The sequence below is a fragment of the Syngnathus typhle genome, unplaced genomic scaffold (assembly GCF_033458585.1).
Source record: "Syngnathus typhle isolate RoL2023-S1 ecotype Sweden unplaced genomic scaffold, RoL_Styp_1.0 HiC_scaffold_153, whole genome shotgun sequence".
NCBI lineage: Eukaryota > Metazoa > Chordata > Actinopteri > Syngnathiformes > Syngnathidae > Syngnathus > Syngnathus typhle.
In genome coordinates, this window is record NW_026872059.1 from 82317 (window position 1) to 101428 (window position 19112).

Sequence of the window (19112 nt, forward strand, 5' to 3'; positions counted from 1 at the left end):
GCAGTGAATAACTCGGCACCCTAAAGCACCCGAGAGCGTTTTTTTCGATGCCAACCTAACCAGAGTGACGGGAGCGGCACAATTCAGAAAAAGTGCTCAGCTCGCCGAGAAAATGCGATTTAAGCAATAAAATTAAAAATGCTTATAAAACATAAACCAAACGTTGGAGGTGGTCATTTCTTAATGCGTAGTAATAAACTCGGCACTCTAAAGCACCCGAGAGCGTTTTTTTCGATGCCAACCTAACCAGAGTGACGGGAGCGGCACAATTCAGAAAAAGTGCTCAGCTCGCCAAGAAAATGCGATTTAAGCAATAAAATTAAAAATGCTTATTAAACATAAACCAAACGTTGGAGGTGGTCATTTCTTCATGCGCAGTGAATAACTCGGCACTCTAAAGCACCCGAGAGCGTTTTTTTCGATGCCAACCTAACCAGAGTGACGGGAGCGGCACAATTCAGAAAAAGCGCTCAGCTCGCCGAGAAAATGCGATTTAAGCAATAAAATTAAAAATGCTTATAAAACATAAACCAAACGTTGGAGGTGGTCATTTCTTCATGCGCAGTGATAAACTCGGCACTCTAAAGCACCCGAGAGCGTTTTTTTCGATGCCAACCTAACCAGAGTGACGGGAGCGGCACAATTCAGAAAAAGCGCTCAGCTCGCCGAGAAAATGCGATTTAAGCAATAAAATTAAAAATGCTTATTAAACATAAACCAAACGTTGGAGGTGGTCATTTCTTCATGCGCAGTGAATAACTCGGCACTCTAAAGCACCCGATAGCGTTTTTTTCGATGCCAACCTAACCAGAGTGACGGGAGCGGCACAATTCAGAAAAAGTGCAGCTCGCCGAGAAAATGCGATTTAAGCAATAAAATTAAAAATGCTTATAAAACATAAACCAAACGTTGGAGGTGGTCATTTCTTAATGCGCAGTAATAAACTCGGCACTCTAAAGCACCCGAGAGCGTTTTTTTCGATGCCAACCTAACCAGAGTGACGGGAGCGGCACAATTCAGAAAAAGTGCTCAGCTCGCCGAGAAAATGCGATTTAAGCAATAAAATTAAAAATGCTTATAAAACATAAACCAAACGTTGGAGGTGGACATTTTTTAATGCGCAGTAAACTCGGCACTCTAAAGCACCCGAGAGCGTTTTTTTCGATGCCAACCTAACCAGAGTGACGGGAGCGGCACAATTCAGAAAAAGTGCTCAGCTCGCCGAGAAAATGCGATTTAAGCAATAAAATTAAAAATGCTTATTAAACATAAACCAAACGTTGGAGGTGGTCTTTTCTTCATGCGCAGTGAATAACTCGGCACTCTAAAGCACCCGATAGCGTTTTTCTCGATGCCAACCTAACCAGAGTGACGGGAGCGGCACAATTCAGAAAAAGTGCTCAGCTCGCCGAGAAAACCAGTAACTTACTGTAAAGACGTTTTACAGTAGATATACTGTATTCCCTATTTACAGTATTATTGTATTTACTGTAAAGCAAAAACCAGTTAAATACTGTGATTTTGGCTGTATTTACAGTATTAGATGTTTTAACTGTGGACTAAATAACAGTTAAATACTGTGATTTCAGTTGGATTTATAGTATTAGATGTTTTAACTGTATGCTAAATAACAATTAAATACTGTGATTCCAGTTGCGTTTACAGTATTAGTTGTTTAACTGTATACAAAATAACATTTAAATACTGTGATTTCAGTTTTATTTACAGTTAGATGTTTTAACTGTATACTAAAAAATTAAAAACTGATTTTATTTGCATTTACAGTATTAGTTGCTTAACTGCAGAATAAATATCAATGAAATACCGCGCTTTCAGTTGCCTTTAAATAACTGGTTTATTTACTGTACAAACAAATGAACGGTATTGTATATGGCAATGCAGTAACAGTAGGTACCAGGTAATCATTGTAAATTGAGTTTCTCACTGTACAATTTAAATGCTGAATCAGTGATTTAGTATTAATCATTAATAGAATGACCCATATTCTAAAATATTTCAATTAACAACAGACAACAAGAAATTTGTTAACAGGGTTATTTATTTTTTTTGTGAACAGGAACATAAAGCACATTACCAAACCTTTTAGACAAAACTTCCTTGGGCTTGGACAAAACAGGAGCCCTGAAATTAAAGAAGAAAATACATTAAGATGATGGTGATGTCGTTGTCATGTCAAGATACTTGTTCCTGATAGGAAGTGTGTCACATGGCTGCAGGAACACTCATGCAATTAGCAAGGTTGGAGTTATATTATTAGTAGGGATGTAACGATTACTCATGAGATGATTAAAAATCGAATTGAATATGTCGCAAGTTAGATCGGAGAGAAAATAAATCTCTGCATTGAAACAGCTGATATGCAAATTAGTTGTGACCCTTATCTGAACCTCACCTGTATCTAGTCAGTTAGCCTCCATGAAGTGAAGCCTTCATGAACTCCATGATGAAGGAGATCACATGGGGGTTCATGTATCAAGTCTTTCTCCTCACCACTCTCCCAGTCTTCCGGCTCATCTGCTCCTTGGCACTGCACTTGGTGGAGTCAGGATTAATCCTGACCAAAAACATATGAAATGAGTTAGAGGTTGAGACAATTGCAATTATCAAAGAGATATAGAAAATGCCAGTGGGAATAAAGTTAATTTATAATTTTATCGGTTAATACCTCTGAATAAATTCCAAAGTTGTGCAGGTTTCCACCTGATACTCTAGGTTGAAAACATAGTAACAGGCGAAGAGAGTGGCCAAGACAGTGGTGAAGTCAGCCACGTGAGCAGCAGGTGGGATTATGACCCTCCCCTCGATCGACAGCATCCATTTTTTTGCAGTCAGGATTGTCTCTCCTTAAAGTCAGACATAACAAAAATCATATTTCACAGCAGTCCATTTTATAAATGATCTGGTTCACATGAATGACTGTAAAAACAGGGCAGGGAGCATACATATCTTACAAGCTGTACATAAAACAGATAAAAGGAGCATATAGAGTAACTGATGGCAAGCAAACTGATTACTACTTGTGTATTACTATTTTATTTTATTACTTATAGTGATAGTAGTCCTACTTACCGAGTTTCTGGACGTCGCGACGTGTGCTTGGTGGTGCTGCCTCCCGAAGGAAAACGCATACGGAGGCGGAGAAGGTGAAGAAAAAAAGAAAGGCGGGAAAATACTCTTGCGCAGCATAAAAATATAAAATAACGACACAGTAACGACCATCGTACTGTCGGAGCAAGTACTACATGTATATATATACATATATCATTTTGTGGCTTCAGTAAGTTTAAAAAAAAGACAATCTGGTCAGTTAAAGTTACTGCTATCACAAGCTAGCTAACAGTTAACGTTACCAGTAGCTAGCTCTGTCTGCCCTCTCTCTCGCGATCGAAAAACAGCGCTCTCTCGGTGCCGTTTTCGCAGCCAAAGTGAAACAAATGAACGCAGACGACGCAAACACATAGAAACACAACAAAAAAACACACAATACAAGACAAGGTCTTATAAGAAAAGTTGTTGTCGGAGCCAGAGATGCAAGCGCTGTGATCGCGATTTGTCCCCTTTACTTTGACCTGATTGGCCATTCAAAGCAGGACCGTTGAACACACTCGATCCTCATTGGATAAATTCATGTCAGCCCATGTCACCCCATACCCGCCAGTGAAAAAGAAAACGGAAAAAAACTAATGCTAGGAATAAAAAAAATGCCATGGTAAGTCATTATGACATAATGATTATTAAAGTCATAATTTTTATATGATATTTATATGATAATTATTGATTTCATTATGATATACATATATATATATATATATATATCAAAGTCAAAACCTTAAAGTCAAAGTCAGCTTTATTGTCAATCTCTCCTCATGTCACAACACACAAAGAGAGCGAAATGACGTTTTGTCTATCCCACGGTGACGAGACACATAACACGATAGACATACAAGTACGCGACACAATATAAAAACAAGGCAAACATTCAAACAATCAATAGTAAGAGTGATGAATAAATAATAAATAAACAGATAATATGTATAATATATATATATATATATATATATATATATATATATATATATATATATATATATATATATATATATATATATATATATATATATATATATATATAAATAAAAATCTGTTAATATAAATTCTCAATGTTCATTCATCAACGACATTGACAATAAAAATACAGTAGCTTACGTTTCTATTTACAGTATAATACTGGCTATTGTGATTTTTCTTACAGTAATGCTTCAACTACTGTGTTTTCCACTGTAATACTTATACTACTGTGATTTTGTCGTGTTGGAGGTGGTCATTTCTTAATGCGCAGTAATAAACTCGGCACTCTAAAGCACCCGAGAGCGTTTTTTTCGATGCCAACCTAACCAGAGTGACGGGAGCGGCACAATTCAGAAAAAGTGCTCAGCTCGCCGAGAAAATGCGATTTAAGCAATAAAATTAAAAATGCTTATAAAACATAAACCAAACGTTGGAGGTGGTCATTTCTTAATGCGCAGTAATAAACTCGGCACTCTAAAGCACCCGAGAGCGTTTTTTTCGATGCCAACCTAACCAGAGTGACGGGAGCGGCACAATTCAGAAAAAGCGCTCAGCTCGCCGAGAAAATGCGATTTAAGCAATAAAATTAAAAATGCTTATAAAACATAAACCAAACGTTGGAGGTGGTCATTTCTTCGTGCGCAGTGAATAACTCGGCACTCTAAAGCACCCGAGAGCGTTTTTTTCGATGCCAACCTAACCAGAGTGACGGGAGCGGCACAATTCAGAAAAAGTGCTCAGCTCGCCGAGAAAATGCGATTTAAGCAATAAAATTAAAAATGCTTATAAAACATAAACCAAACGTTGGAGGTGGTCATTTCTTAATGCGTAGTAATAAACTCGGCACTCTAAAGCACCCGAGGGCGTTTTTTTCGATGCCAACCTAACCAGAGTGACGGGAGCGGCACAATTCAGAAAAAGGGCTCAGCTCGCCGAGAAAATGCGATTTAAGCAATAAAATTAAAAATGCTTATTAAACATAAACCAAACGTTGGAGGTGGTCATTTCTTCATGCGCAGTGAATAACTCGGCACTCTAAAGCACCCGAGAGCGTTTTTTTCGATGCCAACCTAACCAGAGTGACGGGAGCGGCACAATTCAGAAAAAGCGCTCAGCTCGCCGAGAAAATGCGATTTAAGCAATAAAATTAAAAATGCTTATTAAACATAAACCAAACGTTGGAGGTGGTCATTTCTTCATGCGCAGTGAATAACTCGGCACTCTAAAGCACCCGAGAGCGTTTTTTTCGATGCCAACCTAACCAGAGTGACGGGAGCGGCACAATTCAGAAAAAGCGCTCAGCTCGCAGAGAAAATGCGATTTAAGCAATAAAATTAAAAATGCTTATAAAACATAAACCAAACGTTGGAGGTGGTCATTTCTTCATGCGCAGTGATAAACTCGGCACTCTAAAGCACCCGAGAGCGTTTTTTTCGATGCCAACCTAACCAGAGTGACGGGAGCGGCACAATTCAGAAAAAGCGCTCAGCTCGCCGAGAAAATGCGATTTAAGCAATAAAATAAAAAATGCTTATTAAACATAAACCAAACGTTGGAGGTGGTCATTTCTTAATGCGCAGTGAATAACTCGGCACTCTAAAGCACCCGAGAGCGTTTTTTTCGATGCCAACCTAACCAGAGTGACGGGAGCGGCACAATTCAGAAAAAGCGCTCAGCTCGCCGAGAAAATGCGATTTAAGCAATAAAATTAAAAATGCTTATAAAACATAAACCAAACGTTGGAGGTGGTCATTTCTTCATGCGCAGTGATAAACTCGGCACTCTAAAGCACCCGAGAGCGTTTTTTTCGATGCCAACCTAACCAGAGTGACGGGACGGCACAATTCAGAAAAAGTGCTCAGCTCGCCGAGAAAATGCGATTTAAGCAATAAAATTAAAAATGCTTATAAAACATAAACCAAACGTTGGAGGTGGTCATTTCTTCATGCGCAGTGAATAACTCGGCACTCTAAAGCACCCGAGAGCGTTTTTTTCGATGCCAACCTAACCAGAGTGACGGGAGCGGCGCAATTCAGAAAAAGTGCTCAGCTCGCCGAGAAAATGCGATTTAAGCAATAAAATTAAAAATGCTTATAAAACATAAACCAAACGTTGGAGGTGGTCATTTCTTAATGCGCAGTAATAAACTCGGCACTCTAGAGCACCCGAGAGCGTTTTTTTCGATGCCAACCTAACCAGAGTGACGGGAGCGGCACAATTCAGAAAAAGTGCTCAGCTCGCCGAGAAAATGCGATTTAAGCAATAAAATTAAAAATGCTTATAAAACATAAACCAAACGTTGGAAGTGGTCATTTCTTCATGCGCAGTGATAAACTCGGCACTCTAAAGCACCCGAGAGCGTTTTTTTCGATGCCAACCTAACCAGAGTTACGGGAGCGGCACAATTCAGAAAAAGCGCTCAGCTCGCCGAGAAAATGCGATTTAAGCAATAAAATTAAAAATGCTTATAAAACATAAACCAAACGTTGGAGGTGGTCATTTCTTCATGCGCAGTGATAAACTCGGCACTCTAAAGCACCCGAGAGCGTTTTTTTCGATGCCAACCTAACCAGAGTGACGGGAGCGGCACAATTCAGAAAAAGTGCTCAGCTCGCCGAGAAAATGCGATTTAAGCAATAAAATTAAAAATGCTTATAAAACATAAACCAAACGTTGGAGGTGGTCATTTCTTCATGCGCAGTGAATAACTCGGCACTCTAAAGCACCCGAGAGCGTTTTTTTCGATGCCAACCTAACCAGAGTGACGGGAGCGGCACAATTCAGAAAAAGTGCTCAGCTCGCCGAGAAAATGCGATTTAAGCAATAAAATTAAAAATGCTTATAAAACATAAACCAAACGTTGGAGGTGGTCATTTCTTAATGCGCAGTAATAAACTCGGCACTCTAAAGCACCCGTGAGCGTTTTTTTCGATGCCAACCTAACCAGAGTGACGGGCGCGGCACAATTCAGAAAAAGTGCTCAGCTCGCCGAGAAAATGCGATTTAAGCAATAAAATTAAAAATGCTTATAAAACATAAACCAAACGTTGGAGGTGGTCATTTCTTCATGCGCAGTGATAAAGTCGGCACTCTAAAGCACCCGAGAGCGTTTTTTTCGATGCCAACCTAACCAGAGTGACAGGAGCGGCACAATTCAGAAAAAGTGCTCAGCTCGCCGAGAAAATGCGATTTAAGCAATAAAATTAAAAATGCTTATTAAACATAAACCAAACGTTGGAGGTGGTCATTTCTTCATGCGCAGTGATAAACTCGGCACTCTAAAGCACCCGAGAGCGTTTTTTTCGATGCCAACCTAACCAGAGTGACGGGAGCGGCACAATTCAGAAAAAGTGCTCAGCTCGCCGAGAAAATGCGATTTAAGCAATAAAATTAAAAATGCTTATAAAACATAAACCAAACGTTGGAGGTGGTCATTTCTTAATGCGCAGTAATAAACTCGGCACTCTAAAGCACCCGAGAGCGTTTTTTTCGATGCCAACCTAACCAGAGTGACGGGAGCGGCACAATTCAGAAAAAGTGCTCAGCTCGCCGAGAAAATGCGATTTAAGCAATAAAATTAAAAATGCTTATTAAACATAAACCAAACGTTGGAGGTGGTCATTTCTTCATGCGCAGTGAATAACTCGGCACTCTAAAGCACCCGAAAGCGTTTTTTTCGATGCCAACCTAACCAGAGTGACGGGAGCGGCACAATTCAGAAAAAGCGCTCAGCTCGCCGAGAAAATGCGATTTAAGCAATAAAATTAAAAATGCTTATAAAACATAAACCAAACGTTGGAGGTGGTCATTTCTTAATGCGCAGTAATAAACTCGGCACTCTAAAGCACCCGAGAGCGTTTTTTTCGATGCCAACCTAACCAGAGTGACGGGAGCGGCACAATTCAGAAAAAGTGCTCAGCTCGCCGAGAAAATGCGATTTAAGCAATAAAATTAAAAATGCTTATAAAACATAAACCAAACGTTGGAGGTGGTCATTTCTTAATGCGCAGTAATAAACTCGGCACTCTAAAGCACCCGAGAGCGTTTTTTTCGATGCCAACCTAACCAGAGTGACGGGAGCGGCACAATTCAGAAAAAGTGCTCAGCTCGCCGAGAAAATGCGATTTAAGCAATAAAATTAAAAATGCTTATTAAACATAAACCAAACGTTGGAGGTGGTCATTTCTTCATGCGCAGTGAATAACTCGGCACTCTAAAGCACCCGATAGCGTTTTTTTCGATGCCAACCTAACCAGAGTGACGGGAGCGGCACAATTCAGAAAAAGTGCTCAGCTCGCCGAGAAAATGCGATTTAAGCAATAAAATTAAAAATGCTTATAAAACATAAACCAAACGTTGGAGGTGGTCATTTCTTAATGTGCAGTAATAAACTCGGCACTCTAAAGCACCCGAGAGCGTTTTTTTCGATGCCAACCTAACCAGAGTGACGGGAGCGGCACAATTCAGAAAAAGTGCTCAGCTCGCCGAGAAAATGCGATTTAAGCAATAAAATTAAAAATGCTTATAAAACATAAACCACACGTTGGAGGTGGTCATTTCTTAATGCGCAGTAATAAACTCGGCACTCTAAAGCACCCGAGAGCGTTTTTTTCGATGCCAACCTAACCAGAGTGACGGGAGCGGCACAATTCAGAAAAAGCGCTCAGCTCGCCGAGAAAATGCGATTTAAGCAATAAAATTAAAAATGCTTATAAAACATAAACCAAACGTTGGAGGTGGTCATTTCTTCGTGCGCAGTGAATAACTCGGCACTCTAAAGCACCCGAGAGCGTTTTTTTCGATGCCAACCTAACCAGAGTGACGGGAGCGGCACAATTCAGAAAAAGTGCTCAGCTCGCCGAGAAAATGCGATTTAAGCAATAAAATTAAAAATGCTTATAAAACATAAACCAAACGTTGGAGGTGGTCATTTCTTAATGCGCAGTAATAAACTCGGCACTCTAAAGCACCCGAGAGCGTTTTTTTCGATGCCAACCTAACCAGAGTGACGGGAGCGGCACAATTCAGAAAAAGTGCTCAGCTCGCCGAGAAAATGCGATTTAAGCAATAAAATTAAAAATGCTTATTAAACATAAACCAAACGGTGGAGGTGGTCATTTCTTCATGCGCAGTGAATAACTCGGCACTCTAAAGCACCCGAGAGCGTTTTTTTCGATGCCAACCTAACCAGAGTGACGGGAGCGGCACAATTCAGAAAAAGCGCTCAGCTCGCCGAGAAAATGCGATTTAAGCAATAAAATTAAAAATGCTTATTAAACATAAACCAAACGTTGGAGGTGGTCATTTCTTCATGCGCAGTGAATAACTCGGCACTCTAAAGCACCCGAGAGCGTTTTTTTCGATGCCAACCTAACCAGAGTGACGGGAGCGGCACAATTCAGAAAAAGCGCTCAGCTCGGCGAGAAAATGCGATTTAAGCAATAAAATTAAAAATGCTTATAAAACATAAACCAAACGTTGGAGGTGGTCATTTCTTAATGCGCAGTAATAAACTCGGCACTCTAAAGCACCCGAGAGCGTTTTTTTCGATGCCAACCTAACCAGAGTGACGGGAGCGGCACAATTCAGAAAAAGTGCTCAGCTCGCCGAGAAAATGCGATTTAAGCAATAAAATTAAAAATGCTTATAAAACATAAACCAAACGTTGGAGGTGGTCATTTCTTAATGCGCAGTAATAAACTCGGCACTCTAGAGCACCCGAGAGCGTTTTTTTCGATGCCAACCTAACCAGAGTGACGGGAGCGGCACAATTCAGAAAAAGCGCTCAGCTCGCCGAGAAAATGCGATTTAAGCAATAAAATTAAAAATGCTTATAAAACATAAACCAAACGTTGGAGGTGGTCATTTCTTCATGCGCAGTGATAAACTCGGCACTCTAAAGCACCCGAGAGCGTTTTTTTTCGATGCCAACCTAACCAGAGTGACGGGAGCGGCACAATTCAGAAAAAGTGCTCAGCTCGCCGAGAAAATGCGATTTAAGCAATAAAATTAAAAATGCTTATTAAACATAAACCAAACGTTGGAGGTGGTCATTTCTTCATGCGCAGTGATAAACTCGGCACTCTAAAGCACCCGAGAGCGTTTTTTTCGATGCCAACCTAACCAGAGTGACGGGAGCGGCACAATTCAGAAAAAGTGCTCAGCTCGCCGAGAAAATGCGATTTAAGCAATAAAATTAAAAATGCTTATAAAACATAAACCAAACGTTGGAGGTGGTCATTTCTTCATGCGCAGTGATAAACTCGGCACTCTAAAGCACCCGAGAGCGTTTTTTTCTATGCCAACCTAACCAGAGTGACGGGAGCGGCACAATTCAGAAAAAGTGCTCAGCTCGCCGAGAAAATGCGATTTAAGCAATAAAATTAAAAATGCTTATAAAACATAAACCAAACGTTGGAGTGTCATTTCTTCATGCGCAGTGATAAACTCGGCACTCTAAAGCACCCGAGAGCGTTTTTTTCGATGCCAACCTAACCAGAGTGACGGGAGCGGCACAATTCAGAAAAAGCGCTCAGCTCGCCGAGAAAATGCGATTTAAGCAATAAAATTAAAAATGCTTATAAAACATAAACCAAACGTTGGAGGTGGTCATTTCTTCATGCGCAGTGATAAACTCGGCACTCTAAAGCACCCGAGAGCGTTTTTTTCGATGCCAACCTAACCAGAGTGACGGGAGCGGCACAATTCAGAAAAAGTGCTCAGCTCGCCGAGAAAATGCGATTTAAGCAATAAAATTAAAAATGCTTATTAAACATAAACCAAACGTTGGAGGTGGTCATTTCTTCATGCGCAGTGATAAACTCGGCACTCTAAAGCACCCGAGAGCGTTTTTTTCGATGCCAACCTAACCAGAGTGACGGGAGCGGCACAATTCAGAAAAAGTGCTCAGCTCGCCGAGAAAATGCGATTTAAGCAATAAAAGTAAAAATGCTTATAAAACATAAACCAAACGTTGGAGGTGGTCATTTCTTCATGCGCAGTGATAAACTCGGCACTCTAAAGCACCCGAGAGCGTTTTTTTCGATGCCAACCTAACCAGAGTGACGGGAGCGGCACAATTCAGAAAAAGTGCTCAGCTCGCCGAGAAAATGCGATTTAAGCAATAAAATTAAAAATGCTTATAAAACATAAACCAAACGTTGGAGGTGGTCATTTCTTAATGCGCAGTAATAAACTCGGCACTCTAAAGCACCCGAGAGCGTTTTTTTCGATGCCAACCTAACCAGAGTGACGGGAGCGGCACAATTCAGAAAAAGTGCTCAGCTCGCCGAGAAAATGCGATTTAAGCAATAAAATTAAAAATGTTTATAAAACATAAACCAAACGTTGGAGGTGGTCATTTCTTAATGCGCAGTAATAAACTCGGCACTCTAAAGCACCCGAGAGCGTTTTTTTCGATGCCAACCTAACCAGAGTGACGGGAGCGGCACAATTCAGAAAAAGTGCTCAGCTCGCCGAGAAAATGCGATTTAAGCAATAAAATTAAAAATGCTTATTAAACATAAACCAAACGTTGGAGGTGGTCATTTCTTCATGCGCAGTGAATAACTCGGCACTCTAAAGCACCCGATAGCGTTTTTTTCGATGCCAACCTAACCAGAGTGACGGGAGCGGCACAATTCAGAAAAAGTGCTCAGCTCGCCGAGAAAATGCGATTTAAGCAATAAAATTAAAAATGCTTATAAAACATAAACCAAACGTTGGAGGTGGTCATTTCTTAATGCGCAGTAATAAACTCGGCACTCTAGAGCACCCGAGAGCGTTTTTTTCGATGCCAACCTAACCAGAGTGACGGGAGCGGCACAATTCAGAAAAAGTGCTCAGCTCGCCGAGAAAATGCGATTTAAGCAATAAAATTAAAAATGCTTATAAAACATAAACCAAACGTTGGAGGTGGTCATTTCTTAATGCGCAGTAATAAACTCGGCACTCTAAAGCACCCGAGAGCGTTTTTTTCGATGCCAACCTAACCAGAGTTACGGGAGCGGCACAATTCAGAAAAAGCGCTCAGCTCGCCGAGAAAATGCGATTTAAGCAATAAAATTAAAAATGCTTATAAAACATAAACCAAACGTTGGAGGTGGTCATTTCTTCATGCGCAGTGAATAACTCGGCACTCTAAAGCACCCGAGAGCGTTTTTTTCGATGCCAACCTAACCAGAGTGACGGGAGCGGCACAATTCAGAAAAAGTGCTCAGCTCGCCGAGAAAATGCGATTTAAGCAATAAAATTAAAAATGCTTATAAAACATAAACCAAACGTTGGAGGTGGTCATTTCTTAATGCGCAGTAATAAACTCGGCACTCTAAAGCACCCGTGAGCGTTTTTTTCGATGCCAACCTAACCAGAGTGACGGGAGCGGCACAATTCAGAAAAAGTGCTCAGCTCGCCGAGAAAATGCGATTTAAGCAATAAAATTAAAAATGCTTATAAAACATAAACCAAACGTTGGAGGTGGTCATTTCTTCATGCGCAGTGATAAAGTCGGCACTCTAAAGCACCCGAGAGCGTTTTTTTCGATGCCAACCTAACCAGAGTGACGGGAGCGGCACAATTCAGAAAAAGTGCTCAGCTCGCCGAGAAAATGCGATTTAAGCAATAAAATTAAAAATGCTTATTAAACATAAACCAAACGTTGGAGGTGGTCATTTTTTCATGCGCAGTGATAAACTCGGCACTCTAAAGCACCCGAGAGCGTTTTTTTCGATGCCAACCTAACCAGAGTGACGGGAGCGGCACAATTCAGAAAAAGTGCTCAGCTCGCCGAGAAAATGCGATTTAAGCAATAAAATTAAAAATGCTTATAAAACATAAACCAAACGTTGGAGGTGGTCATTTCTTAATGCGCAGTAATAAACTCGGCACTCTAAAGCACCCGAGAGCGTTTTTTTCGATGCCAACCTAACCAGAGTGACGGGAGCGGCACAATTCAGAAAAAGTGCTCAGCTCGCCGAGAAAATGCGATTTAAGCAATAAAATTAAAAATGCTTATTAAACATAAACCAAACGTTGGAGGTGGTCATTTCTTCATGCGCAGTGAATAACTCGGCACTCTAAAGCACCCGAGAGCGTTTTTTTCGATGCCAACCTAACCAGAGTGACGGGAGCGGCACAATTCAGAAAAAGCGCTCAGCTCGCCGAGAAAATGCGATTTAAGCAATAAATTTAAAAATGCTTATAAAACATAAACCAAACGTTGGAGGTGGTCATTTTTTCATGCGCAGTGATAAACTCGGCACTCTAAAGCACCCGAGAGCGTTTTTTTCGATGCCAACCTAACCAGAGTGACGGGAGCGGCACAATTCAGAAAAAGTGCTCAGCTCGCCGAGAAAATGCGATTTAAGCAATAAAATTAAAAATGCTTATAAAACATAAACCAAACGTTGGAGGTGGTCATTTCTTAATGCGCAGTAATAAACTCGGCACTCTAAAGCACCCGAGAGCGTTTTTTTCGATGCCAACCTAACCAGAGTGACGGGAGCGGCACAATTCAGAAAAAGTGCTCAGCTCGCCGAGAAAATGCGATTTAAGCAATAAAATTAAAAATGCTTATTAAACATAAACCAAACGTTGGAGGTGGTCATTTCTTCATGCGCAGTGAATAACTCGGCACTCTAAAGCACCCGAGAGCGTTTTTTTCGATGCCAACCTAACCAGAGTGACGGGAGCGGCACAATTCAGAAAAAGCGCTCAGCTCGCCGAGAAAATGCGATTTAAGCAATAAATTTAAAAATGCTTATAAAACATAAACCAAACGTTGGAGGTGGTCATTTCTTAATGCGCAGTAATAAACTCGGCACTCTAAAGCACCCGAGAGCGTTTTTTTCGATGCCAACCTAACCAGAGTGACGGGAGCGGCACAATTCAGAAAAAGTGCTCAGCTCGCCGAGAAAATGCGATTTAAGCAATAAAATTAAAAATGCTTATTAAACATAAACCAAACGTTGGAGGTGGTCATTTCTTCATGCGCAGTGAATAACTCGGCACTCTAAAGCACCCGAGAGCGTTTTTTTCGATGCCAACCTAACCAGAGTGACGGGAGCGGCACAATTCAGAAAAAGCGCTCAGCTCGCCGAGAAAATGCGATTTAAGCAATAAAATTAAAAATGCTTATAAAACATAAACCAAACGTTGGAGTGGTCATTTCTTAATGCGCAGTAATAAACTCGGCACTCTAAAGCACCCGAGAGCGTTTTTTTCGATGCCAACCTAACCAGAGTGACGGGAGCGGCACAATTCAGAAAAAGTGCTCAGCTCGCCGAGAAAATGCGATTTAAGCAATAAAATTAAAAATACTTATAAAACATAAACCAAACGTTGGAGGTGGTCATTTCTTAATGCGCAGTAATAAACTCGGCACTCTAAAGCACCCGAGAGCGTTTTTTTCGATGCCAACCTAACCAAAGTGACGGGAGCGGCACAATTCAGAAAAAGTGCTCAGCTCGCCGAGAAAATGCGATTTAAGCAATAAAATTAAAAATGCTTATTAAACATAAACCAAACGTTGGAGGTGGTCATTTCTTCATGCGCAGTGAATAACTCGGCACTCTAAAGCACCCGATAGCGTTTTTTTCGATGCCAACCTAACCAGAGTGACGGGAGCGGCACAATTCAGAAAAAGTGCTCAGCTCGCCGAGAAAATGCGATTTAAGCAATAAAATTAAAAATGCTTATAAAACATAAACCAAACGTTGGAGGTGGTCATTTCTTAATGCGCAGTAATAAACTCGGCACTCTAAAGCACCCGAGAGCGTTTTTTTCGATGCCAACCTAACCAGAGTGACGGGAGCGGCACAATTCAGAAAAAGTGCTCAGCTCGCCGAGAAAATGCGATTTAAGCAATAAAATTAAAAATGCTTATTAAACATAAACCAAACGTTGGAGGTGGTCATTTCTTCATGCGCAGTGATAAACTCGGCACTCTAAAGCACCCGAGAGCGTTTTTTTCGATGCCAACCTAACCAGAGTGACGGGAGCGGCACAATTCAGAAAAAGTGCTCAGCTCGCCGAGAAAATGCGATTTAAGCAATAAAATTAAAAATGCTTATAAAACATAAACCAAACGTTGGAGGTGGTCATTTCTTCATGCGCAGTGATAAACTCGGCACTCTAAAGCACCCGAGAGCGTTTTTTTCGATGCCAACCTAACCAGAGTGACGGGAGCGGCACAATTCAGAAAAAGTGCTCAGCTCGCCGAGAAAATGCGATTTAGGCAATAAAATTAAAAATGCTTATAAAACATAAACCAAACGTTGGAGGTGGTCATTTCTTAATGCGCAGTAATAAACTCGGCACTCTAAAGCACCCGAGAGCGTTTTTTTCGATGCCAACCTAACCAGAGTGACGGGAGCGGCACAATTCAGAAAAAGCGCTCAGCTCGCCGAGAAAATGCGATTTAAGCAATAAAATTAAAAATGCTTATAAAACATAAACCAAACGTTGGAGGTGGTCATTTCTTCATGCGCAGTGAATAACTCGGCACTCTAAAGCACCCGAGAGCGTTTTTTTCGATGCCAAGTGACGGGAGCGGCACAATTCAGAAAAAGTGCTCAGCTCGCCGAGAAAATGCGATTTAAGCAATAAAATTAAAAATGCTTATAAAACATAAACCAAACGTTGGAGGTGGTCATTTCTTAATGCGCAGTAATAAACTCGGCACTCTAAAGCACCCGAGAGCGTTTTTTTCGATGCCAACCTAACCAGAGTGACGGGAGCGGCACAATTCAGAAAAAGTGCTCAGCTCGCCGAGAAAATGCGATTTAAGCAATAAAATTAAAAATGCTTATAAAACATAAACCAAACGTTGGAGGTGGTCATTTCTTAATGCGCAGTAATAAACTCGGCACTCTAAAGCACCCGAGAGCGTTTTTTTCGATGCCAACCTAACCAGAGTGACGGGAGCGGCACAATTCAGAAAAAGTGCTCAGCTCGCCGAGAAAATGCGATTTAAGCAATAAAATTAAAAATGCTTATTAAACATAAACCAAACGTTGGAGGTGGTCATTTCTTCATGCGCAGTGAATAACTCGGCACTCTAAAGCACCCGATAGCGTTTTTTTCGATGCCAACCTAACCAGAGTGACGGGAGCGGCACAATTCAGAAAAAGTGCTCAGCTCGCCGAGAAAATGCGATTTAAGCAATAAAATTAAAAATGCTTATAAAACATAAACCAAACGTTGGAGGTGGTCATTTCTTAATGCGCAGTAATAAACTCGGCACTCTAAAGCACCCGAGAGCGTTTTTTTCGATGCCAACCTAACCAGAGTGACGGGAGCGGCACAATTCAGAAAAAGTGCTCAGCTCGCCGAGAAAATGCGATTTAAGCAATAAAATTAAAAATGCTTATAAAACATAAACCAAACGTTGGAGGTGGTCATTTCTTAATGCGCAGTAATAAACTCGGCACTCTAAAGCACCCGAGAGCGTTTTTTTCGATGCCAACCTAACCAGAGTTACGGGAGCGGCACAATTCAGAAAAAGCGCTCAGCTCGCCGAGAAAATGCGATTTAAGCAATAAAATTAAAAATGCTTATAAAACATAAACCAAACGTTGGAGGTGGTCATTTCTTCATGCGCAGTGAATAACTCGGCACTCTAAAGCACCCGAGAGCGTTTTTTTCGATGCCAACCTAACCAGAGTGACGGGAGCGGCACAATTCAGAAAAAGTGCTCAGCTCGCCGAGAAAATGCGATTTAAGCAATAAAATTAAAAATGCTTATAAAACATAAACCAAACGTTGGAGGTGGTCATTTCTTAATGCGCAGTAATAAACTCGGCACTCTAAAGCACCCGTGAGCGTTTTTTTCGATGCCAACCTAACCAGAGTGACGGGAGCGGCACAATTCAGAAAAAGTGCTCAGCTCGCCGAGAAAATGCGATTTAAGCAATAAAATTAAAAATGCTTATAAAACATAAACCAAACGTTGGAGGTGGTCATTTCTTCATGCGCAGTGATAAAGTCGGCACTCTAAAGCACCCGAGAGCGTTTTTTTCGATGCCAACCTAACCAGAGTGACGGGAGCGGCACAATTCAGAAAAAGTGCTCAGCTCGCCGAGAAAATGCGATTTAAGCAATAAAATTAAAAATGCTTATTAAACATAAACCAAACGTTGGAGGTGGTCATTTCTTCATGTGCAGTGATAAACTCGGCACTCTAAAGCACCCGAGAGCGTTTTTTTCGATGCCAACCTAACCAGAGTGACGGGAGCGGCACAATTCAGAAAAAGTGCTCAGCTCGCCGAGAAAATGCGATTTAAGCAATAAAATTAAAAATGCTTATAAAACATAAACCAAACGTTGGAGGTGGTCATTTCTTAATGCGCAGTAATAAACTCGGCACTCTAAAGCACCCGAGAGCGTTTTTTTCGATGCCAACCTAACCAGAGTGACGGGAGCGGCACAATTCAGAAAAAGTGCTCAGCTCGCCGAGAAAATGCGATTTAAGCAATAAAATTAAAAATGCTTATTAAACATAAACCAAACGTTGGAGGTGGTCATTTCTTCATGCGCAGTGAATAACTCGGCACTCTAAAGCACCCGAGAGCGTTTTTTTCGATGCCAACCTAACCAGAGTGACGGGAGCGGCACAATTCAGAAAAAGCGCTCAGCTCGCCGAGAAAATGCGATTTAAGCAATAAATTTAAAAATGCTTATAAAACATAAACCAAACGTTGGAGGTGGTCATTTCTTAATGCGCAGTAATAAACTCGGCACTCTAAAGCACCCGAGAGCGTTTTTTTCGATGCCAACCTAACCAGAGTGACGGGAGCGGCACAATTCAGAAAAAGTGCTCAGCTCGCCGAGAAAATGCGATTTAAGCAATAAAATTAAAAATGCTTATTAAACATAAACCAAACGTTGGAGGTGGTCATTTCTTCATGCGCAGTGAATAACTCGGCACTCTAAAGCACCCGAGAGCGTTTTTTTCGATGCCAACCTAACCAGAGTGACGGGAGCGGCACAATTCAGAAAAAGCGCTCAGCTCGCCGAGAAAATGCGATTTAAGCAATAAAATTAAAAATGCTTATAAAACATAAACCAAACGTTGGAGTGGTCATTTCTTAATGCGCAGTAATAAACTCGGCACTCTAAAGCACCCGAGAGCGTTTTTTTCGATGCCAACCTAACCAGAGTGACGGGAGCGGCACAATTCAGAAAAAGTGCTCAGCTCGCCGAGAAAATGCGATTTAAGCAATAAAATTAAAAATACTTATAAAACATAAACCAAACGTTGGAGGTGGTCATTTCTTAATGCGCAGTAATAAACTCGGCACTCTAAAGCACCCGAGAGCGTTTTTTTCGATGCCAACCTAACCAAAGTGACGGGAGCGGCACAATTCAGAAAAAGTGCTCAGCTCGCCGAGAAAATGCGATTTAAGCAATAAAATTAAAAATGCTTATTAAACATAAACCAAACGTTGGAGGTGGTCATTTCTTCATGCGCAGTGAATAACTCGGCACTCTAAAGCACCCGATAGCGTTTTTTTCGATGCCAACCTAACCAGAGTGACGGGAGCGGCACAATTCAGAAAAAGTGCTCAGCTCGCCGAGAAAATGCGATTTAAGCAATAAAATTAAAAATGCTTATAAAACATAAACCAAACGTTGGAGGTGGTCATTTCTTAATGCGCAGTAATAAACTCGGCACTCTAAAGCACCCGAGAGCGTTTTTTTCGATGCCAACCTAACCAGAGTGACGGGAGCGGCACAATTCAGAAAAAGTGCTCAGCTCGCCGAGAAAATGCGATTTAAGCAATAAAATTAAAAATGCTTATAAAACATAAACCAAACGTTGGAGGTGGTCTTTTCTTAATGCGCAGTAATAAACTCGGCACTCTAAAGCACCCGAGAGCGTTTTTTTCGATGCCAACCTAACCAGAGTGACGGGAGCGGCACAATTCAGAAAAAGCGCTCAGCTCGCCGAGAAAATGCGATTTAAGCAATAAAATTAAAAATGCTTATAAAACATAAACCAAACGTTGGAGGTGGTCATTTCTTAA

At 41.1% G+C, this 19112-nt stretch overlaps 1 long non-coding RNA gene across 1 annotated transcript; it reads right to left on the bottom strand.

Moving 5' to 3' along the window:
- Positions 1-2061: 2061 nt before the first annotated feature.
- LOC133148748 (uncharacterized) lies at positions 2062-3197 on the bottom strand. Its single transcript, XR_009712824.1, has 4 exons — positions 3091-3197; positions 2687-2864; positions 2414-2575; positions 2062-2142 (listed from the first exon to the last, which is right to left on the bottom strand). It is a non-coding gene; the product is annotated as an uncharacterized LOC133148748 (long non-coding RNA).
- Positions 3198-19112: the final 15915 nt, after the last annotated feature.